Source organism: Tachypleus tridentatus, chromosome 10 (genome assembly GCF_004210375.1).
Source record: "Tachypleus tridentatus isolate NWPU-2018 chromosome 10, ASM421037v1, whole genome shotgun sequence".
Classification (NCBI taxonomy): domain Eukaryota; kingdom Metazoa; phylum Arthropoda; class Merostomata; order Xiphosura; family Limulidae; genus Tachypleus; species Tachypleus tridentatus.
In genome coordinates this window covers 170,551,563-170,564,717 of record NC_134834.1, presented here as the reverse complement: position 1 = coordinate 170,564,717, position 13,155 = coordinate 170,551,563, and positions in this window count along the sequence as shown.

The window sequence follows — 13,155 nt, the reverse complement described above, 5'->3', positions numbered from 1 at the left end:
AATAAATGCATTTCTCTAAACATATAAAAGAACTTAGAGGATCAAGCACGACTTTCGTCAGTGATAATTCAATATTCAATGGTCGTAATCACTAGACTACAGATTAATGTTATTACATCTTTATTTCTAGACAAAAGAGAATAATTATATTAATATCCGAAATATGTATTAAATGTTATACGCACTAATCGCAGTATCATGATGCAACATTCATCGATACCTATCATGTTGCTGTTAGGCTGTCCGCAGATGTCTATGACGTCATTGATCAAAACCTACTGGAAATATTTCTTCACGTTAACTGAGAACTTCTCATGGAATTATGGTGTAAAACAAACACTGAAATTCGAGACTTTCTTAAATGGAGTGCACATTAATATTAAAGAACTGTCAACAGTTATTCTATTAATAAATGAATTTCAATTATTAGATAAACATTTACGAAATTCTTTTAAAAATTCCAATTAGAAAAATATTTTTTTCAAGCTAACATAACTTTAAATCAGGTGATCCAAGAATAGCAAAAATCTCCTGAGCAGAGGTTCACCACCGTCACACATTATTAAAACTTTAAACCATTCTGATGCACAGGAAACGAATTACCACAAACTAATTATTATGTCACGTAATTTCAGCGATGTGCTTTAACAACAACAAAAAAGTGTAGTTTGCGCATGTGCATATGCAATTTTTATTGTCACGCTCCACGCGATTAGTTTTTACTTGATGCATGAAGTCAGAAGTCTCATTACTTGCGGCATGCGAATAGAATGTTAAACACTGTCTGTTTGAGAGAATGTTCGTTATCGTTAAAAAAAAGTACTTTAATATCTAAAAATAATATATGGTAACAGTAAAAGGCTGAAATAAATTTTTGAAAAGATTTTAGTTTGTAACTAAGCACAAAGCTACACAATGGGCTACCTGTGCTCTGCCCACCACGGGAATTGAAACCCTGTTTCTAGTATTATGAGTCCATAGACATACCACTGTCGTGTCACTGAGGGTGAAGAGATGCAGAGCTTTTATAATTTAGAATGATTTTATATTCCTAGAGACAATGAATATTTTATTTTTTCATCTGCACTCGGCTCGGCATGACCAGGTGGTTAATGCACTCGACTCGTAATCTGAGGAGCGCGGGTTCGAATCCTCGTCACACTAAACATGCTCGCCCTTTCAACCAAGAGGGCGTTATAATGTGACGGCCAATCTCACTATTCGTTGGTAAAAGATTAGCCCAAGAGTTGGCGGTGGGTGGTGATGACTCTCTAGACTTATACTGCTAAATTAGGGGCGGCTAGCGCAGACAACCCTTGTGTAGCTTTGCACGAAATTCAAAACAAACTAAACCAATCATCTGTACTCTAAGGCTTCGATAATTACAAGTGAGTCATTTAATTCACATACAATCTGATGATCGCAGTAGATTCTTTTGGTATTATTGTGGAAGATTTTCCAAAGTCCAAATATCATGTAAATTTCCATGACAATGAACTACAGAAAAGTTCTTCAAAGTTATTTAAATAACTGTAGAGTTAAAGTCACTCTTAAAACTTAAGTTGTTTTTGTTGAAAGGTATTGTAACTTTATTCCCTATAACTCAAGTGTATGTTGTTTGTTTGTTAGCGTTAGGTTGAAATTATACAAATTCTAGTTATAACATAAGTATAGGTTTTTGTGACATTAAAGTACAGATATACACTCAACATCTCATATAACTAGTTTTCTTTTAAAATAAGAAATTGTAAAACCATTGGTTTTAGCTTGAGTATAAGTTATAGTGTTGAGTGGAAACACTAGTTACAAACCAAGTATAGGTTTTAGTAAAATTGGAGTATTAAGAAAATAAAACATTAACAGAAACCAAACAGTCTGAAAATTCACTGTTTGTTTTTAAATTTCGCACAAAGCTACTCGAGGGCTATCTGTGCTAGTCGTCCCTAAATTAGCAGTGGAAGACTAGAGGGAAGGCAGCGAGTCATCACCACTCACCGCCAACTCTTGGGCTACTCTTGTACCAATGAATAGTAGGATTGGCCGTAACATTATAACGCCCCCACGGCTGAAAGGGCGAGCATGTTTGGCGCGATCGGGATGCGAACCCGCGACCCTCAGATTACGAGTCGCATGCCTTAACAAGCTTGGCCATGCCGGGCCCTAAAAATTCATATATCATATACATATGTATATATATATGTGTATTGGTAGATGGAGTATTCCCCTCATGATATGACTCCTTTTTCCGCAGTTACCTCCAAATCCCAGGTCAGTTCTTATATACTACTTTGTAACCTATGCCTTGGTGCTCTGGTGTTCTTTCTTAGCAGCGTTTCAGTTAAAAGTTTCCAGTTGTGGTTGTAAGGCTTATTTTGACAATTGAAAAATTTTTTTCGTCATATGTCTGCTACTTTTAACGCAGTTATTCCTTTTGATGTTAATTCTTACTTGTGTATTTTCATATATGTATACGTATACATGGTCGTTCTATTTGTACTAGTCCGTACTGACACAGCAGCGGTTTACAGGTTTTCAGTTCTTCATATTTGTGTCAAATAACAGTTTGATTTCTGCTTTATTAGTAAAAGTGCTAACACCCATACCAGCTGTTACGGGATTAATTTTTATTTCAAGTGGGTTTCTCGTCATCAAGAAGGGCAAATAACAGTTTGTTTAGAGAAATAAAAAGATATGACTAAACGTGTATTAATCATATAATGGTGTTCGACGATAGTTAAACTGACCTTCAATGAGGACAAATACATTATTTTAAAATTCAATTAAGGTGACTTACTTGCAAAATGCTATTTTTAACAACTACAATAGCTAGAAAGTTAAATAATTTATTCGAATGATCCGAGGTCAGATATTATAAAAGAAAAGAGGTGGAAGACCTACAGAGAAAATTTAGAAATTGTTTTCATTGAGGGATACTATTTACAAAATAGTAACAATAATTTGCTATTACGCTCTTTGTCATTACGCATGTGGTAAGTATTTGCCTGTAGAACATGTCTGTTACGGTATTCATTCTTGGGACAAGAATAGGGTCATAAAATCATGACAGCAAAGCTGGTGTTCACCTTTTTTTAATTAAAAGCCACATTACAGCTTATGACTGAGTTTACTACAACAACAACAAGATGTCTAGATAGCTACTGAAGATTGTTTAAAAAGTACCACTTTCGTGGAATAGCTAGAAGTCCAATATTTACGAGAACAAATTTAGTTTGTTATGAATTTTGAGCAGAGCTATAAAAGGGCTATCTGCGCTAGCCGTCCCTAATTTAGCAATGTAAGACTAGAAGGAAGAGAGCTAGTCATCACCAACCACCGCCTATTCTTTAGCTACTCGTTTAGCAAAAAATAATGGAATTTGTGATTACGAGAAACCCACTTAAAGTAAACGTATCTCAGGATGGCTGGTGTGGGTTTTAACACTTTTACCAAGTTAAAGCAGAGAATAACATTTCGACCTTCTTAGGTCATCTTCAAGTTAACAAAGAGAGTTTGCAACTGACTGGGCACGGCATGGCCAGGTGGGTTAAGGCGTTCGACTCGTAATCTGAGGGTCGTGGGTTCGAATCTCGGTCGCATCAAACATGCTTGCCCTTTCAGGCCTGGGGGCGTTATAATGGTACGATTAATCCCACTATTCGTTGGTAAAAGAGTAGCCCAAGAGTTGGCGGTGGGTGGTGATGATTAGCTGCGTTCCCTCTAGTCTTACACTGCTAAATTAGTGACGGCTAGCGCAGATAGCCCTTGAGTAGTTTTGCGCGAAATTCAAAAAACATACAAGCAAGTGACTGTTATATAGGTAATCCGTGATGACGAAAAAGCCCACTTGTGGCAACTGACCGTTGCCGGGAACATGTCTTAGGGACGAGAGTGTAAACGGGTACGCATTGTAGGGGGCGTTGCAGTTAGATGTTAGGTTAATAATTAGCATAGGTATAAAGGGGTACCTTTATATTGATTTAATTTTGGTTTTAGTTGTTGAATGAGTAGGGGTTCTTTGATATTGCATTTGTTTGTATTTATTTCCTTACTTGGTATATGGGTGTTTTCTATGATTATGTTGTGTTTATTTGATATCCAGTGTTCAAAAACGTGTGAAGGTGTTTTTTGTGTTCTTTGAATCTGGTTTCCATTTTTCTGCTTGTTTCTCCAACATTGAAGTCGTGACAATTGTTGCATTGTATTTTATAAATTATTTTGGTGTTGTGTTTGTCAGTGTAGTTTTTACCAAGTACGCACTTTAGTTTTGTACCTGTTTTTTGAATGAATTTGGTGTTTACTGGAATGTTGTGTTTTGTTATAATTTTTTCCAAATGTTGGTTATTTTTTCGCTGATGTCGAGAATTTATGGTATGCAGCAGTGTAAAGTTTTGTAGTTTATTGTATCTTTGAATTTATTAATGTTTGTTTGTTGTTTGTCTAGGTGTGTACGTATAATTTTTTCAACGGTTTTAGAGTGAAATTTGTTGATGTTGATGAAGTGTTGTTTTATTTTGTTGATTTCATCGTTAATTTTTTCAGGTGAACATAGTTTTGTGGCTGTGTTTATTTGGTTTCTTAATATTTTGAATTTTTGTTTTGTTTAATGTGTTGAGTCCCAGGAAATGTATAGTCCAGTATGGGTGATTTTTCTGTGGATTTCTGTTTTGAATTGTATATCGGTTCTTGTGATCTTGAGGTTAAGAAATGCTAGTTGGTTAGTTTTTTCCTGTACACAGCTAAACTTAATGTTGGGGTGTAACGAGTTAATGTGATTGAAAAAACTAAGTGTGTATTCTGTTGATGTGAATCCTACAAGTGTATAATCAACATACCTGTACCAGTATAGTGGTGGGCGTAAGGCTGAATTGATCGCTTGTGATTCAATCTGTGTCATAAAAATGTTGGCTAGAACTGGTAACACGGGATACCCCATATTTAGACCATTTATTTGTAGGTAGTATTGGTCATTGAATATAAAGTTAGTTTTGGTGGTAGTGAATTCTATAAGGCCTGATAATTGATTGATGGGAATGTGTATCAATGAGTTGTGGTCTTGGATATAAAGTTCTAAAGCTATCTTGCAGGCTTTAGTGGTTGAGACTTCTGTGAAGAGGGAGATTACATCAAAACTGGCCATTAAGACTTTATGATTTAGTTGATTAAGAATATACTTAAAGTTAAAAAAGTCTTTGAAAAAGAGGCCAGCTGATGTTATATATTTAGAAAATGTCCACGCTATATATTTACCGAAGCTGTAGTTGAAGGATTCATAGGTCGATATTATGGGTCGTAGTGGACAATCGGGTTTGTAAGGTTTAGAGGTGTCGTATAGTTGTTGTGTGCGTGAGTCGGTCCTGCGTAGATAAGAAAAAAGTTTTCTGACATTGTGTTCTTTTTTTCATTTGTAGTAGTATTTTGTTTAATTAGTTTTCATGTGTCTTTGACGGATTTCTGTTTATTAGTTTAAATTTGTTTGCATCTGATGAGATTTTGTTCATTTTTTGAAAGTATTCATCTGTTTTCATTATAACTATAGCATTGCCTTTATCTGCTTTCAGAATTTTCATGTTGTTGTCTTGTTTCAGGTTATTCATAGAATTAATATCTTTTTTCGTCTGTGTTTGTTTTACTTTTCTTTTCTGTGAAATTAAGTTGATGGTTTCGCGTGAAAGTTCTTTGAAAAAGTTGATTAAGATACTGTTTTTGAGCTGTTTCGGGGAAAGATATGTTTTCAGTTATACCTGGAAAAATAGGTTGTTGGTTGTTGATGGAATTGTTGTCGAAGTTGTTTTGTTGGTGTTTTCGATTTGTGTAGAACGGATCACCAGTATTCTAGCTGAGTCTTCTAGACAGGCTTTCATTTCGACGAATGGCATATTTCTAGGTGTTACCACGAAGCTGAGGCCTTTCTTGAGCATATGTGCCTCTTCATTACTTAATTGTCGGTCTGATATGTTAATTATGAGGTTGGTTGTGGTTCATCATGTTGCAGTCTTTTTTTATTGTTGGTACCTTAGTTTACCTAGTTTTTTGTTGTGACGGATCTGCTTTTCCTTGTCGTTCTTACTGATGATTTGATTGATGTTGCGTTCTATTAGTCCAGGGCCCGGCATGGCCAAGTGTGTTATGACGTTCGACTCGCAATCCTCGAGTCGCAGGTTCGAATCTCGGTCGCACCAAACATGCCCGCCCTCCCAGAGCCGTGGGGGCGTTATTATGTGACGGTCAATCCCACTATTCGTTGGTAAAAGAATAGCCCAAGAGTTGGCGGTGAGTGGTGATGATTAGCTGCCTTCCCTCTAGTCTTATACTGCTAAATTAGGGACGGCTAGCGCAGATAGCCCTCGAGTAGCTTTGCGCGAAATTCAAAAACAAAACTATGAGTCCATAAATGTCTGGTTGAATACAGCAGGCCATTTGATAGTCTAGATTCATTTTTTTGTTTTTGCAAGTAATTTAGTTCTTTATATTTCGAGTTAAACATGACTTTTAGTTGTTTTTTTCTGTAAATTATGGATAATGTTTGTACACTGATTGAAATGTTTGGATAGTTTTATCTTCACAAAATTATGGACTAGTTTCACCTTTCGACAATATTGGAATTGACTGTAATATTATAATGTCCCCACGGCTGATAGGGCGAGAACGGTTGGTGGGACGGAAATTCGAACACGCGATCCTCAGATTTCGAATTAAACGCCCTAACCACCTGACCATTCCGGGCCTATCACTATTTGGAACTTGTCTTGCAAAGGGCAAATAGCAGTTAGAATTAGGTTTGTCCATTTGGATTAAATATAAAATATTTTGTTCGAAATATATAAAGCGGGTAAACTAATTATTAAAGAATGGTATATATATATATATATATATATATATTTTTTTTTTTTACTAATTAACTATAACTGTTTGTTTGTTTGTTTTTGGAATTTTGCGCAAAGCTACACGAGGGCTATCTGTGCTAGCCACCCCTAATTTAGCAGTGCAAGACTAGAGGGAAGGCAGCTAGTGATCACTACCAACCGCCAACTCTTGGGCTACTCTTATACTAACGAATAGTGGGATTGACCATCACCTTATAATGCCCCACGGTCGAAAGGGCGAGCATGTTTGGTGCGACGGGGATTCAAACCTGCGACCCTTTGATTACGAATTGAACGCCTTAACCCACCTGGCCGTGCCGGGCCGTATCAATTATAATTAATCAATGTTTACTTGTAACGTGAATCCATTTTAATAATTAATTGAAACATTGTATATGTCAGTTCACGAAGTAGACATGTATTTATGATATTCAGAGCATTGAATAGCTTTCGAGGGCTGATATTTAAAACAAATGCTCAAAAACAATTATAGCGACATTTTGGTGTTTACATATAGTACATAAAGTTATGATATGATAACACATTTCATAAAGTTAATCAGTTATATTCACATTCTTTGCTTGAGAATTAGAACTAAAAAACAATTGACTTTCTTTCTCTCTATTTTTTTATACCATTACACGGTGGCCTGGTTTGTTAAGGCGCACGACTCATTCTGTCACATTGAACATGTTCTCTCTTTCAGCCGTGGGGGCATTTTAACGTTTGGTCAATCTCGCTATTCGTTAATGAGAGTGTACCCAAAGAGCTGGTGGAAGCTAGTGCTTTCTAAGTGCTTTCTCTGTAGTCTAACACTGTTAATTAGGGACGACTAGAGCAGGTAGCCCTCGAACAGCTCTGTGCAAAATTCAAAACAAACTAAACCCTTACACAAACACAGATATATATGTAGTCGTGTACACGTATCTTAACTTTGGATGTCCAAGCAGAGTAAAGTGATCATGCTCTATATGACATAACTGTGAAGTAAATATGAAGATTAAGTTTGCATGTTTAATAAACAGGTTTAATTTTGAGATTTTTTTCCTTCGGCATTTTAGCCATCAATAGATTTAATGTTCATTGCTATTGAAATTTATTCTGCATGTTATGGTATAAGATATAAAAATACAGGCCCTAATGCAGATGTAAACTTTGTTTTCACGTTATGTTGAAGCAAGCGAAGCCACGCCCATGCGCAGTGTAAATAAATTAAACCACATATTCTAGTGACCGACATGGCCTGGAAATTTCGTCTTTGCCGTAAGCGTTAAGGAGTCTGCGTTTTTAGGAGCCTTTACACGCATATAGATGAATCCACATGTACAAAGTTTATTCAAAATGAAAAGGGTGAGGCTTATATATGTATATATATATACACACAACTACCTCGTTGTCAATAAACGTTAAGATTTTATTTCAATAAAATTACAATTTAGTGAAAATCCCAAAAAGCAGATTTTAAACGTCTTAATACGAATACCCAAATAGCAAAATGTTAATATTTAATGCAATATCAAAATATTTCGATTTTATATTTAAAGCTAAAAACTGGTATCTCTCTCAGGTCCTTGGTTACCTCATGGTTAACTTATCGGATTGGGAATCTCGAGTTCGAGCCTTACTGTTATTAAATATATTTCGTAAATTCAATCATGAATGTGGTTTTAAAAATGACAACTAATTCCTCTGTTCGCTTCAGGCGGAAAAAGCGACTGTCTCGTTGCCTTCCTTCTGGTCCGCACTCTCCTGTTATCTAACCGAGCTTGTTCAGTCCATGTAGTGTTTGCATAATGTGTCGCTCAGGTGAGCAAACAAACATATTTTAGTCATTATTGAAGACTAGCCAAATGGGCAAAAATATTAAAAGCAATAACATACAACGTATAACATAATTATAAGTAAGATACATTAAAACATTTGTACACGAAAAACGTTTTAGCTTAGTCTAAATTCGGTGTTCTACTTCTTTACATTTTCAGACATTTCACTAGATGTTCTCAGAGGTAAAATGTTATTTTTCATTTTATTTTCCCAATCTTCCCCGCGTTCTATGCTTTCAATAAACAAACTGCTTCCACTTTCTCTTCTTTGAAGTGTCCATTCTCTTCTTTGAAGTGTCCAAGATAGCACAGCATTATCACAATATACTTTATTACAATATCAACAACTGATTCTCTGAAGTGTCTCAACATTTTATTTGACTGCAAAGAACACACCTACCTGCCACTATAATAAAACATTTGCGTTATGGCATAAGTATTTGTGTTTACGTAATCCATAGATAAACTCAGAAGGTCAGTCACTAGACGGCGCTATGAACAAACACTACCTTTCAACTGACTATATACTATGTTATTAAGTAGACCTTAGCCGGAATGAGGAATAACTTGAAGATAAACATAGTTTACAATTCTAAGGTCGTATTGCACATTGTTCCTTTAGATAAGTACAATGAGAGTAAAACTCTCTTATTAAAGTTTAATTTAATGATGGTTAACAAACATATTGGATATTTATAAATTAACAAACAGTCCTGTGCAGGCTAAGGCTGAAAAACATAAAATTTTATCGATGTGAACGAATATTTAAGTACAATTCATATTATTCGGTAAGGGTTATGTGACAGAAACTATTAAACGTAATCTTAAAAATTGTTGTGACGCTTGACTTTTGTAACCAACAAAGGTTTGTGATTTGTGCAAAGATAGGCTGGACGTATTCTAAGTTTCAAAATATAACGTATAATACATAAACAAACTTTAACAATGATAATCTGTGATGATTAAATATCAAAATTTAAAATAAGAAAACACCTAAATAATTACCTATATATATCCACCTTATGAGGCTTTTTTAACCTTAAGAATATGCAATCTGTTCATGCAAACCACGACATTACAAATATTACAATGGATCTATCTAAAAGATGAAAAACTTCAATCCCATATTTCAAACAAGAATTCACCTTGATTTGTTGTTATAAATTCTGTGTAATTAAAATAATATTCTTGTTTTTTATTCGATTTATTTATACAATTCACAGATGTTAAGCTAATTCTCAACTAATCGACTGAAAGAAGAGTCGTTCCAACGTAGATATCTATATACAATAAATACCTCAGCCATTATCAAAATCCGTTGCTCACATCCATACAACAAACTATAATTTGACCGTGCTTTAAATCAGGCGCAAAAAATTCTAAGTTGTATAACATGTGTGATAAGGAAGAGTTATTGTGTAATAAATTAAAATATCAGGAAGACGTCGAAGTCTCCGACAGTATTTTATCAAGAGGTGAAAACAGCTGCAGTGTTTGATAGTGATTTTTTATACCTCAAGTGAAATGATAAAAAATCCGTTTCGTATACACTTAACACATACTTTCTTTCTTCATTATTTTGAAGTATGTGATTAAATAGAAATAATAAGACAGGTGTTTATGAAATATCCTTCCACTGGTATCTGTCCTGCTATATATATACAAAATTTATTTTTCAAAAACTGTTACACATAGGTTTTACTGTTCAAATATGGTCACGCTATTTACGCTAAATACACATTGTGATATTAAAATGTAATAAAATTAATTTTAAAATACAAACCCTACAACCCCCCAGTGGTATGTCTGTGGACTTACAACGCTAAAAACCGGGTTTCGATACCCGTAGTGGGCAGAGCACAGATAACCCATTGTATAGCTTTGTACTTAATTCAAAACAACAACAACAAACACAACGCCGAATAAGGTATGTCAAACTGCTAATCTCGCTCTTCTCTATTTGATCTCATATGCTCACATGAATCAAGTACATATTACCAGAACCAATATTTGGTTTCAAATTATGCACGTTTTTGTGATCGACAAAAGCTAAAAAGAAAACAACCAAATATAACCTGGGTGTCCTCATAGCTGGTTACATCCATGACTACAGGATAAAATTACCAGAATCGAAGGAAAATCATGCATAAAATAGTCAGTCAAATAAGTAACAAAAAAACCACAGGTGAAGATATATTTGAAACACTGATATTTTCTTTCCATTCATTTATGATATTATAAAAAGTGTAAACAAAAATACGACAACCCCGTATGGAGAAATTACGTAATCACAAATTGATTTATCACCATGATTTTAATGTTATTTTCAAGCTGCATAAAAAAGGATATGAATCGCGTAAAAACAAAACGGGATAGTTGGAGCTACTTTTATAGCTTACTCTCACAATTTGTACATTTCAGGCTCTGACCAAATCCTGGAAAACTGAAAATAACGATTGGCCAAACTGACGGCACCTGTACAGGTTTCTGAAGCCTGTCACATAAATCTTTTGACGCAGCACAAATGTTGTTATTATATGTGGAAAAGATGACAATGCCACTATTAGTTTAAATTTAGAATAAAAAAGACTAAACTATGTGTTTTCTCGATGTATTCTTGGCACAAAACTTACAATTAAATATCTGAATACTCTGTATTCGTTACTTCAATGAAGTTTTTAAAACAGTCAGGCCTAACGTTCTAAACAATATCGAGAAAGACTGTTTCCACACGTAGCTGTAACCGGTACGGTATAATATTAACACTCCAACTACAATTTCTTTAATAAGCGACAAATTATTTCCACTTCGTCATTCTTCATCGGAGAGTTAAAAAAAAAGCAAACCTTATTGAAGACCAAAACATCCTCTGAAAGCCAATGAGCTGTGAGTTGTTTAAGGTTGATTATCGATTTGTAACGATTTGCGTGTTATCTTACTCTAAATTGACGGGAAATGTTAAGATATGACTGAAGTCTTTGTCAGCCACTTTATCAATCATGTGCAGAGTTTAACACTACTGGTATTATTATAGCAATGCAGAGTATAATAAACCAAACCTGCTTATCTGATTGCTTTTTTTGTATGTGTATTATACAGACACACACGTGAATTAACAGAGCCTTATAAACTTTCAAAGGTGTCTTGTAAATTGAAAGAATGAATAGCGTAAGTTGAGGCTTCAAAACAAACTACGTTACATAACACTTCTAAATATTTTCTTATGAAATTAATATTAACTTCCGATTAAAGCAAACTACCCAAGTAGATCAGAACAAATATTTGTAAACCTAGTAACGAGCATACTTGGAAAAATATAATGTTTAGAATATACTAGTTATGATGATTAGAATGCAATGTTTTACAACTGATTACAAGAAATCTGCTTCCTAGTGGACTACGATACTTTAGTGAACGTCGTCCTGAAATTAAACGAAACGTTAAGAAGGTGGAACATCAAGTTCAAAGACAAAAACATTGCTGTTGTTCGCTTTTTTAAGATTTACAAACATATCTATGTTTTCTGCTATCTTTTACAAAATATACTGGAAAAAAAACCGACTAAACATAATTCTAAAATTTATAGTCCGATTTCCTCGTCCCCTCTTAGCAGGGGTTTAGTCCCATTTCTTTGTTCTTTGAAATTTCTTGGAGCAAGTTTTTATAAATCTGAAACCGCAGTCCACTGGGTTTACTTTTGATGTTAAACATACTGTTAATGTGAACATGCTTTGTGGCCACTGTAAGGAAAACCTATATAATGGTTGGGTAAAGTGGAGAAAAAGTGTCATTGGCCACTATTGAGTTCTTCACATTATACAGCCGTACAATAACAGGTCTAATAAATACACTTAGTATTCTGAAAACTGTTTAATCTCGAAATCTAAGTTCAAGGGAGGCCCAGTTCAGTTTATTCTTTGATCAATGTGTTATCGGGTTATTATGCTTCCTGATAATTTCACTTATCAATAACTCTGAATAGAATTAACCAAATAACGAAACATCAACACATTATGTTTAATACTTTTCACTACCATGTAGGTCCAGCTCATTTCTCTTTGGTTAACTTGTGGTCAGGGTTACTTGCGAGGAAGGGAATTCTCTGAAACTAGAATAAGCCAATAACACACAATTATCAAAAGTTAAAATGGATCTTCTTTGAACTTAAATCTCGAGATTAAACAATTTTTGGAATACTAAGTTTATTTATTGTTACTTTTAGTGGCAGTTATGGTTTTCATCGTGTAAAACGAAACAATGGGGTATCCGCTCTGTGTTCTCAGCAGACGCTTGAACTCCGAATTTTAGCGATGTTAGGTTCGTAAACTTACCGCTGATGCTCCAGGGACTAACATTGAGTTACTTTTGTCAGAAACATAGTCAGAATAGTTTAAGTTCTGAATGTCAGGCTTGTGACAACAAGTAGTCTTAACTAACAATATACGGAGTGGATAATAATAATAAAAGAT